This window comes from Sminthopsis crassicaudata, chromosome 3, assembly GCF_048593235.1.
Source record: "Sminthopsis crassicaudata isolate SCR6 chromosome 3, ASM4859323v1, whole genome shotgun sequence".
Lineage (NCBI taxonomy): Eukaryota > Metazoa > Chordata > Mammalia > Dasyuromorphia > Dasyuridae > Sminthopsis > Sminthopsis crassicaudata.
Window position 1 is genome coordinate 107,769,066 of NC_133619.1, and position 12,950 is coordinate 107,782,015.

Here is a 12,950-nt window from a genome sequence, read left to right on the forward strand (position 1 = left end):
AGCACCAGCTCTGTGCCAGACAAATAAAATTCATTTCATTATAGTTCAAGGTTTCTAATCCTCTGCCTCTCCCTCCTCTCTACAGGTTCAGGGACATACAGATCAACTACCCAGACATGATTCTTGATTTTTTTTCCTCCAAGCTATATTTCTCACCTGCCAGAAAAAAAGCTAAAAGCCCTCCCAGGTAGAAATTAGCAAGCTTTGAGCAGTAATCCAAAGGTTATGCTTTGCTTTTTCCCCCCTTTCTTAAAGGAAGGCTTCTTTTCCTGATCTATCTTATGAGTCTCACAGAATGACAGGCTGAACATCCTCTTGCTCCCAAATATTCTTTGAAATTATTCTCTCCTCATCATTCTTTGCCAGGACCTTAAACTGCTATTAGCTTCAGAGATTCCTCCCATTTTTACTATTTTATATTCGTGTCAACTAAGAAAAAGAAAGCAAAATAAGAAGAATGAGAATGAAAATAATAAATAACTCATTCCCTCTTGCCTTGAAAACAGGCATTGTTAAAAAAAAAAAAAAAACTTTTATGATTCACCATATAAAAGAAACATATTTATTAAATCCAGATTTACAGAGTCAAAGGCTCAGCCTAGGGCAGAGAATTGGTGATGTTGTATTTCATAGATATTATATACCTTTCATGTGTATGAATCTCTTAGAATCCAAGGACATAGCATTATCAGAATATAGGACTTTGTGCTAAACTAATTTGTGTTGGATCTTAACCTCAGATTGAATAAAACTGAAATAATTTCATCCATAAAAAGAGAGGTACATTTATAGAAAACTTGATAATACCAAATCAGTACATACTTTTATTTATTCTTTGCTTGTGTTAATGTTAATAGTCTCTCAGGTATTCTCTAAGCATTTATAATGTATCCTCTTTTCCTAACTCTTTAGAATTGCTAAGTTCTAGTGGAACTCACTTTAGTTTTCCTATATAATTCTGAAGGGAATAGAATTTTATTATGTTGAAATGGTAGTGAGATCATTGGTTCCTACCCCAATATTTAATAGTTGTACAACTTTTGAGTTATCTAACTTCTCTAACCTGAATTGAAATCTAGCCTCAGGCACTTACTAGCTATATGAACTTGGGAAGGCATTTAAACCAGTTTGTGTCAGTTTCCCCACATGCAAAATGAGCTGAAGAAGGAAATGGCAGACCACTTTAGTATCTTTGCCAAGAAAACCCCAAATGGGGTCATGAAAAGTCAGAAATAACTGAAAACAAATGAACTGAACCTTTCTAAAGTGAAGTTTTCTAATATATAAAATGGGGATAATTACACCTTTATTAAGGTAATTGAAAATGTATGGTCCTCTAGCAAATCTTGGGGTAGGATAGTGTTATCAGGGGCATAGCTACTAGTGGAAGTGGGCAGTTATGAGGGGAATTGTCGGGGAGATCACATGGTTCCTCTTTGGGCCTTTGCTGTTGGGGAGCTGAGCAAAGCAGAAGAGCTAGGATAGGAGGAAGAGAGGAAGAATCTGTGCATACCCTCTAAATTTCTGACAGAGTAGAAGTCACACTAGGTCAACATCAGCAGTGGGATGGGAAGATAGTCACCTGAAAGCACTGTATATACCCAGATTTTTATGCAATATATACTACTTGGCTTACAGGATTATTGTTAGGAAAAAAGAGAACTATTATATACACACACACACACATATGTATATATGTATGTGTATATATATATATATATATATATACACACACACATATGTATGTATGTATATGTATATATACATAGGAAGGAGACATATATGGAAATTTAAGTTGTGCCCTTAGACACAGCAATATCTTGTATTTTTTCATCTTCATTTTTTTACATTTCTCTAATTGCCTCTTTCCCTCTAGTGAAGGCCATTTTGGTTTTTTTTTCTCCCTTTATGTCATATTGTTATAACACTTTCTCGCTACTTATCCAACAAGCTATTTTCCTTCTCAAGAGAAATTTCAACAACGATATTAGTTTAAAAACAAAAAAAAAACAAAAATTAAAAAAATCTTTCAGTTCCAAGTGGCAATTTCAAAATTCACTTAAGAACTCATAAGTTCTGACCTCATAACTGTTTGTTACAATAATGTGTTTTTTTTTTCTTCTATTCCAGTTGTACATGGTTCAGGTCAGATATGAGTCTGTCCTCTGTGCAAGAAAACAAGGTCACTGAACTTATAATTATTAATAAATGTAGCATTAGCTGCTATTATCTAATATTAAAATAAAATAATAATAATAATAATAATAATAATAATAATAATAATAATAATAATAACTAGCATATCATTCTTAAATGTGGAAAAGTTTTATATGCATATTATCTCCTTATCTTGGCAACAATCCTGTTATGTGGGCACTATTCTCCCTAATTCACATAGGAAGAAACTGATGATGAGAGATGTTAAATGACTTGCCTAAGTTTACACAGCTAATAAGTGACTGTGGCAAAATTTTAACTCAGGTCTTCCTGACTTTAGGTGTAATACTCTATTGCTTGTAATATCACTTTTTTATTTAAAATGACAGTTATTTAGTTAATCACAGATCTTTTGGTAACAAATTGTAAAGCAACATTGGGCAAACTCAGATGTTGGGAAAGGCTGCTTGAAGACCTGTTATGGAAGGGGTCCCATAGGAAGTATACTCCCTTCTTTCCATCCCACCCTTCTTTGCTTTTTTACCAAGCACCAGCAGAATTATTATCCTAAAAGTATCCTTGAAGTGGGTGGCTAGGACCACATAAGTGTTCCTCAGCCAATGAAGCTGCTACTTCCACTCTGGCCCTGCTTGGTGCTTCATTCTAAGCATCTCTGAAAAGCCACTTAGGAGTTTGTATTAGTCAGAGGTCATGAAGGCTGCCATCCCCAGCTGAGTGATTCTCCTTTCAAACTGGGAATATGCCCAATTTGAAGGGAATATTTTTTCTCTCTCCAAAATTTCAAAGAATACATTGCTACATGTTTCCTAATACATAGGGGAGAATCGGGTAAAAGAATTACTGATTAATAAAGAAAATCTTCATAGGAATTTATAATAATTGCAAGTTAAAATATGCTAATCAATCTCTGAAACCTTGCCCAAAATCACAGAACTAGTAGGTAAAAGAAGGACTGTGACTTAGATGAAATAATTAAATAGCAACATATGCCATAGCCATTAAGCCGATATACACTAGACTAAATTCAATAAAACATGAATAACAAATATTTGGTTTTCCCTCTTCTTCCCCTCATTCACTCATGTCTAAGTCCCAAAAGAGGACAACAAAAAGTGTCAGGCCTGAATTCAGGAAGAGCTGAATTCAAATCCAGGCCCAGATATTTATTAGTTGTGTAATCTCTACTTGACTCCATTTCATCATCTATAAAATGAGCTAAAGGGGGAAATGGAGGACCACTCCAATATTTCTGCCAAGAAATCCTCCCAAAAACATCACAAAGAGTTGGACATGATTGAAAATTATTAAATAGCAACAAAATGTACCCACCAATAATCCTTTTGTTGGCAAATTAAACACAGATTCTTTGCAAAATATAACTTCATTCATACTTTTAAGGTACCCTTGTATCCATTATCAACTTTTCCCTTTCCTACCCTCCCCCATACTGGATTAGTCTTCCCTAAATTACTTCAGACACTCTGTTAGGCAATGCAAATTCTGGATTTGCAATTTTGGCACTCCAACAGTAAGTTCACATCCTGGACTGTGCCCACTATTAGAGGATGTCTGGGCAGTCTCCCAATAAGGCTGACCAGCTTCAATATCATTAGTGGGATGATGGTATTTCTGTGCCTCCTCCTTTTATTTCTCCTTTAGTTTAGTAGCAGAGTTACTGAACTTAATGAACCAAAACACCCGTTCATGCATTAAAAACTGGAAGGTGCATTCTGGCATGAGAAAAATGTTATATTCAGTTTGCTGCAGAATACACTGTTTTAACAAACATAAGAAGGAAAGAAAGCATGGGAATGTTTGCATAATGTTGCTATGTTATATAAAACATTATGAATCTATTGAATAACTAATATGAATAACAGTGCTTTGCAAATATACAACATTCTACAAATTGTTCATGGTAGTAATGATATGTAATTATATATGAGTTAGATTTGTAAGTAACCAAAAGAGACTAACATTTTATGCAATAACTGACCTTTTCCTCTTTAAAACTTTCAGAGGCTTTTGTGCTTCTTAAGTATTTATTAGAAACAGTATGGGTGAGTAGATAGAAAGCCAGCCATGGAACTCAGAAGAATCGGGCTTAAAACCTTAAAACCTGACTTTGAATTATACTAACTGTGTGACCCCGGACAAGTGAATTAACTTCTCACTGCCCTAGGTAACTCTTTCAAAGACTATATATTATTGAAAGTAGCAACTGTGGAATGGAGTTTCAAATTTTCTCTCTCTCTCTCCTCTGTCTCTTTCTGTCTCTTACACATACACATACAATACAGAGTGGGGTAGAGAGTGGGTGATATATATGTTTATACCAATGCTACTTACAAATCTAATATCTTGAGATATTATGAGAAATATTGTTGATTATAACATGTAATTTTTTTTACCATGACCACACATTTACAAAATGTTACATTAATTACTTATGAGATATTTTTATATTTAAAGTGTCTAATGGTAAATATTAAATAGTGTTCCTAATAGAGAATATTTCATGTATTTTAGAAGGCAATTCTCTATCCCAACCTCACGGACTTAAAAAAAACCCAGTTCAAATAATATTTTAAATAGTTACTGTGATAAAGGAGTTATTGCACATTTAAGTATTCCTGCTTGAAATACAGTTCATACTATTGTAACACATGTTTTCTCCTTAAAACAATGGCTCTTTGTCTCTTCTGAGTCCAATAGATTCTTGCAAAAGTGACAGGATGGTAGTGGATGGTACACAGCTGCTATACTGATTTCATGTATTTTACATGAAAATGTAAAAGGTCTTGGCAGACTTAGGGGATCAGGATTTTCCTCAACTTGATTCTAAAATATATTTTTCATTAGATAAACATATAGATAAGTGGTGCTAAGCAATCTAAGAATGGCCTTTCTGATTTGAGGAAGAAAGAATGGGGTGAAATTTCTTTGAAGCAGGATGACAGGCCTAACTCAGGTAAGGGAATTCACACCACAATAGGATAACATGAGATCACATTAGTCAAGGAAGAAGAGCAAGAAAAAGAAGGTAAGACCAGAAAGGGAAGTGCCTCAGAAAGTATGACTAAAAAAATTTTATCCATGCTAATTATAGTTTTGCTTAGTCCTTGACAGATAGCCAGTGAGATGGTCACTGAAATAATAAATTTTAAAATGAACTGCAAATTTAATCTGCTAATTGAGTTCCATCTCCTTTGTCCACTTTAATCTCAGATAACCCCTTCACCCCAGACTTCTGGTATCTAATCCATGTCCTTCTTTTGCTGGACACAAGAGAAAAAAGAAAGAAAAAGAGAAGGGGAAAAATATATCTACTCTTTTCAAGTAACGGAGCATTTTCCCATTCATGAGACCATTAAATCATCTCTCCTCTCAAGTGCTGAGTCGGATGTAATAATTTGCTCTAATTTTGGACTGGAGTACTTCAAAAAGCTCTACTATAGTAAGAACCACAAGCTTCTATAACTGAGTACCATGTGGGAGGGAGAGTATAGAAATAGTCAATATAGACAAGTGAAAAGATTTACTTTGCTGATTGCCCTTCCCCAGTCAGTGCCAGTCAAGATATGGAGTCTATGGTTTAGATATTAATAACTGCTGGGACTTCCAGCCATTACATAATTACGAAGACATCTGTAAAGCACTAGAGTTTTGAGAAAGTGAAGGCAGCAAGACCCAGTTTACTGGGGAAGGCTTGATTATAGTGCAAACGGAGTCCCTCTGATCTAGGGCCAAGGCAGCAGCACAAAGCAGTTGCCAAATTTATCAGGTCTTATTTAAACCAAACATATATCTAACTGTCCTTTTTCGTTTTTATTTTTGCTTCATCACACTGCAAAGCATAATTTTTTGGTTTATCACAAAACTTCTGTCTGTTCTATCCTCTAAGTCATTTGTCACAGTTCTCAAGGTCACAGGGGAGCCTCAGTAGGGAAGTATTTGTGTTGATTGATTGGTTTTGTGATGCCTAAGCCTACTGGTGCTGCTAAATGAGCTTTTTTATCCTTTTTTTTTTTCTTCTTCTTTTCTTCTTTTTTTTAAGCAATGAAGTGACTGAAGGGGAAAAAAAGTTGTGAATCCTGTTAACAAGATTCATAAAGCAAGTTCTTCCCAGGAGATCCTGGTGACTTGCATCACTGCCCCCTTGTCACTTACTGAGTATGAACAATGAGAACTCTGCCCTCCAATAGTTATTACAAGGAGAGTGGATTCAGTGTCTGCAATTAAGGAAAAAACTCTGAAATATGGGAAACAATATATACCAAAGGAATGCCAATTTCTGACCCTCTGTGTTTAAAAAAGAAAAACTTTGTATGTGTGCATAGACATTGCTGTGGAAAACAGATTTTTATTTTCATGCTTTTATTTCAGTAATGCACTCTGAAGGAGAGGCGTATGACACAAACCCAAGTTCATTCCTGCTGGGAAGCTTTTTACCTAAGTCAGTAGAGTAGCTGTTTGGGGAAGAATAGCACTAATGTTTCCCTTCCAAGCAAGTACAGGAGTATGTCTGAATACATCAGGTTCTTTAGATTAACAAACTGTGTTCCTCTAGCTAAGTGCTTCCTGCTTTTTCTTACCAATTCAATAAACAGACAGATAGGCAGGCAAACAGATTCTATTATCTATAGCAGCCAGAGGCACAATTTTAAATTTCTGAGTAAAGGACGATAGCTTGTGACTGCAATGGATTGGTGAATTATCATAACGACACTAATGAAAGATTTTAGACACTATGAAGGAGAAGAAAAGGTAATTTCCGGACACCCCATGGTAAAGGGGTCTTCAAGTTTGCATCTCCTATTCCCATTCTGACATTGTGATGACATTGTAGTCTAGTTAAATATTATCAGTTCAAGTTTTTAGCAATTTTTAATCTAACATAATGTTTATGTACTAAATAGTGGCTCTGCAAAAATGTATAAATGTCTTCCATTCAGTTCAATAAACATATAATTTCCACTCAAGCTGGTTTCAAGACTACCTGGTTACTAAGATTCTAAAGACAAAAAGAAAGCTTTCCCTGCCTTTGAGGAGATGATATTCTCTCTGAGGGTTGCCGATTGTAAGCAAAGACTTCTGAGAGTGTAAAGGATAACTTCTGAAGGAGGTAATACCTGAACTAGACTTTGGTAGGGTTGGACTTTGAAAGGACAGACAGGTAGAGGAAATTCATTCCACGAACAGGGGACAATTTGGGAGACATACAGAGACAGGAGATAAATTATTAAGTAGGATCTTGCTAGTGTTGTCTGTAACATATGGTATATGAAGGGGAACATAGTGAATTAAGATTGTAAAGTTGTCTCAGTTTCATGTAAATCCATGCCCTGTAGACCTAGCTGATGGGGAGGGTAAAGCCAGTGGATCACTTGAGTTTGAGAGTTCTAAATTACAATGGGTTGTCCTGATCAAGTCTGGCACCAATATGGGGACTCCATGGATGAGGTGTGAGGGACACTAGACTGACTTCTTAAAAGAGGCCCAAAACTATTAAAAAAACAACTACTTTCTCAGTATTAAATAAGCTCTAAGTGGTCTCTGCACTTCCAGCCCAGACAAGACAGTGAGACTTTGTCTCAAAGACCAATAATATTAAGTAACAGCCTACATGAAAGTCAAAAAGTTTGTGTTTATATTAATGTTTTCTGCTTTCATGAACACAATTGGAATAAAAGTTAACTTTATTCCAAATGGAACTATTAAAAATACAAATATTAAGTAAGAGTGTCATTTTTCAAAGGAACTCTTAGGGATTTAGTTAAGTACAAGCATGATCACCACTTTTATCTCTTCTAGGCAGTGACTTGATAATCTTTTCCCAGGATAAATCTGTTTCTTTTTTCTTCTCTCTCTCTCTCTCTCAATAGTTTATCAATTTGTCAATAAAGAACTGCATTCTTATCTATAGTATATAAATACATCAATAAATTAACCAATATTTTAAAAAATATCTTAATTTTTATATTTCTGGCTAATTTGTGTTTATTGATTCTAAAAATTAAAAAACTGAAATCATATATTTATCTAGTATTGTAATATCCATTGGACAGACAGCATAACTGAATGATAGAATTTCAGAGATGACAAGTGATCTCAGCCAATCACATTTATTTCAGACTAGTGTTTTTTTTTTTTCATTCCTAAATCCTTATTAGGTTGAACCCCACTGATTTAAAAATCCGTGATAATCCAACCCAATAAACATTTGGATGAAGACCAAAATGACATAATGTTCTCAAATACTAATAATAGTAAGGATTCAATTTAACAAGATAGAATGATAGGACTGAATTAAATAACCAAACATTTAGTGATGATAAATGTCAAATCTTCATATTTAGGTTCCAATATCTATAAGTGCACGATGAAGAAAGTATGACAAGAATGTGAAAAAGATCTGAGAGGTCTTGGTGGTGGATTTCAAGCTCAATATGTGTGGACATTATAATATGGCAGCCAAAAAAGTTAACATGATCTTAGGTCAGTTAATAAAGAAATATTGGAATAATTATGTAAATTGTAATTCTTTTGTTCTCTGAAGTGGTCCAATCACAGAGATGCTATTTTGTGCAGTTGAAGAGATAACATTTTAGGGAGGAAATAAATGGGGTAGGGAGTACTAAAAGGAATCTGAACAGGATGACAAAAGGACTCAAAATCTTATAATATCGCAATCCATGAATGGAACATGAGATGTTTGTTCTAGAGAAACAAAGACTTGGAAGGAACATGATGGCTCCCTTCAATTAGGTGAAAGGCTACTGCACAAAAGATATTTAGCTTGTTTGCAGATGGTTCAACAAGATTCAAAGAGTAGAAAAATGTAGGCAGACCTCAGAGATGCGGTTATAAAGAAACACAATTAAAACAATTAAAGTCATTCCAAAATAAAAAAAAAATGTGGCTTAGTGAAGAAATGGATTCCCATTCATTAGAAATAAACATTCTAACTACTTATTGCTCTAGTTAGATCAAAACTTTTAAACTTTTTCCACTTGTGATTCCTTTCCACTTGAGAAATTTTTGAGTAGTATATATTTATGTATAAGATATAAATGTATACTTATATATAACCCATATATATGTGTAATATATAAAATAGATATACAAGTCAAACATTTACTGAAAATAAATCATAATTTCACTACACCTCACATTTGGATTCCTTATGGGGAATATAAATTAAATAGTATAAACCACTATTTAAGAAGCTGAACTTTTAGCTTGTGTTCTCTTGGTGAGGTATAGGCTATGTTAGATGATCATAGCTTTCTGTGTTCACATTTAAATTATTTATTAAGAAAACTTACAATATAATTTAAAATAATAGAATATATCATATATAACATATAGCATAACATAATATAATATATCAATATAATTTAAAATAATAGAATATTATTATAATATATAGTAGAACATAATATGTATTAATTGATTATATATAATTAATATAATACAACTTAAAATTTTATAACATAATCAATATTGCAGCAGAGATATTTTACCTACAGAGATAGAACCAACTTACTTCATTAACATGTGACACTACCTTATTGCCATCAGTTAAAATAATAACCATTACAATAAATTATAGGGGATTTTTCACTAAAGCAAGACCTCTGTTTGATAATACTTCATATTTTATGCATTTTTAAAATATCCCACATTTGAAGTTCTCTGTCACTGAGACTCATCCGTCATTGATTCCAAGCTTACACAGATTTATTTGAGTTTCTGAGGTTTGTGTCTTAGGTATTTTGGAGGAGCTGTTTGTTCTCTGAGTCAGGAAAATGTGGATTCAAATCCCACTCTTGCCTGAAACAGACTTTTGACATAGCTTTGAGTAATACAGTCAGGCTTTCAGTTCTCTGGGTGGTTCTTTAGCAATTTAAGATGTAAGTTTCCTTGCCAGGAGTTCCCCATACCAAAAAAAAAAACACAAAAAAAAACAAAAAACAAAAACGCTTATATAGTCCAAAAATGCATCTCAGTATTATTTTATGATCAATACTCTTCCCTCAACTTCTCCGCATTAAGGGATTTGGATGATTCATTAACTCACCGTTGATGCAGTACAGTCTGCTTAGATGCCTTTGTGCCTCCCTGTTGATCTGTGGTGTTGCAAAGCCCCATGTGCACAGCGCTGCGTAGGTTTTATGAGGATGCCTCAGTATATCATTCTGCTTTGAAATCTGACATTTCATTCTGCATGAAATCACTCCTAACATTACCAACATGTGAATGGAACTTGCTTGTTAAGTAGGGAAAGATGAGCACCCAGGGAAGATTGCTTCAAACTTCTTCATCAGAATGTACAATACTCAGACCTCTGTAGATCATGCACTTTTGCATTAAGCGACCATCAAGCATGTCACATCCTGCAAACACTATTATTGTGATGGCGCTCCCTGGTTTGCCCTTCTTCAAATTTATTCGCACCTTCTCTATTATCATTTTGAGGTACTGCATATCTTGGTGGCAGATTCTGATCCTAGGGGACTTATCTGCCACTGAAGCACAGCATGAGATTTTGAACCAGGACTTAGGACAGTTTATTAATCTCAGCTTTTGGGTTTCACTTAAATCCCTTGAGAAGAGCATTGAGCTGTGATATAGGGTGGATGGAACTAGGAAAGTCACTGCTCAGAAAAGTTTTAGGCCCTTAAAATTTTAAAGATTCTTTATTTGGGGATAGATAAACAGGGAATAAGCAGTTCCTGGCATAAGAATTACAAAATAGATGAAATCATCTATTGTAGTAAATTCTTGAACTTTTACAACTGATAAGTTACTAACTTCTTATCTTTAGAATTTTTAGCAGGCCTTAAGCATTTTTTAAACAAAGTTCATCACTCTTACAGATATACTTATAGTCACTTGGAAACAGAAAGATAAGTACATGGGAAAAGATCTAGGAATTTCTAGTATTATTCCAGAAGTTATAGATGTGATTAAACAAGATGTCACCAGAAGGCAATACATGTTTCTTCATATCTACTATGTGCTACATAATAGATGGAGAAATAAAATGTTATAAAAAGTATCAAATACAAAGCAAAGGAAACTACCAGGAGGTTACTATCAAAAGAGAATGCCTTAAGGCACAATTTTAACTTTAGTATTATGAGATATTTTGTATAAATAAATATCAAAGGTCCATCTTAAAGGTAAAATACATTACAGTTTTATGGTGAATTACTTATATTGTAAAAAAGAAAAGATGATTTTTTTATTAACAGAAAAATCTCATATTTACTTGATCAACTGAGAGCAAATGAGAGTCATAAGACTTAGGTGTGAATCTTAGGTAACCTACTTAGTACCCTACTCCATGGGTTCATTTTCTCATCTATAAACTAAAAGGTTTGGATTAAGTGACCGTTATGTTATCTTTCAGATTGAAATTGATGATCCTATGATCTAGTCCCATGGTAGGCTGGGATTCAATTAAATTTATGTAGGAGTCTATATCCTGGCTTAAATCCTAGGCCCTGCTTTCTCAGGAAAATTTATAAAATCTTTATCTGCTAGAGCTAGAAGAAACCAGGTGATCACCTAGCCTGCTTCTAATAATTACAAATGAAGGAACTATGACTTATTGAAATTATTTACTTTCAGCTTTGCACGTGGTGCAACTGTACATGCATAACCTTTTTTGTAACCTGACTTTTTTACATATAAAATTGAGATAATACCTACCTTAGTGTTATTATACAGATCAAATTATTTAACATGTAAGTTCTGTGAAAAAATAAAGTATAAAGCACATAAGCATGAAAACGATGCATTTTTGCTCTTAAAAAGAGAAATTCATAGTTGATTTACAATTTGGATTATTCTGGAGGTGTGAAATAACTATATAAATAAATGTTATATTTTAGGTAAATGCCATTTAACATTGTTCCTGAGAACTCATAAAAGCTAGTCCCTAGAAAGGACTAGGGAATTCATCTAATTCAATTGCTAATTTTAAGGATCAGAAAACCTAAAGTTCAGAAAAGCCATAACTTCCCCAGAGTAATAAACAAACAAATTAAAAAAAAAAAAAAAAAACTAAGAAGGATTCAAACCAAAGTCTTCTAACTACAGTGAGTGTTTTTACCATCATTATCTCCATGTTTTCAGTTGCAAAGGATTTCCCAAGTAGCAAAATCAAATATAAAGCAAGAAACTATTCTGAATCTTTTACCTATAATAATAATATTTTAAACAATTTTAAACAAATTTTTATTAGCCGATAAAATTATTTAATTGAATTAGACAATGAACTACATTGAAAATGCCTATATATTTTAAAAGTTTTATATTGCATATCAAGAAATCATTGACAGATCACACTCATGATAACTTTAATAATGGAAGTGTCAAGAATAGGAAATTGATAAGTGATCCTTTCCAGGCTCAGACAGAACTGGAAATCTGACCTTAACACATAATCTACAGATTATCTATATATGGATATTATGTTTTATTTTGTTTTGTTCTGTTTTTATTTTTAGCATAATTGAATGTCAGGTCAACAATTTTTTTGCAACCAAGTATGTTTAATTTGGGTCTATGCTCCGCTTTCTTGGATCATTTTAATTTTTGGTAAGATAAGATAAACTTCCTTTTAAAAATATAGATAGAATATTTAAAAGCAAACTATAAGGGGGCAGCTAGGTAGTGCAGTGGATAAAGAACCAGCCCTGAAGTCAGAAGGACCCGAGTTCAAATGTGGTCTCAGACACTTAACACTTCCTAGCTGTACG

General features: G+C 33.7%; 1 protein-coding gene across 7 annotated transcripts in view; it reads right to left on the bottom strand.

The window, feature by feature from the left end:
* The window catches only part of PCDH9 (protocadherin 9), a 1,054,104-nt gene that overhangs the window by 579,305 nt on the left and 461,849 nt on the right, over nucleotides 1-12,950 (bottom strand). The window lies entirely within an intron of this gene.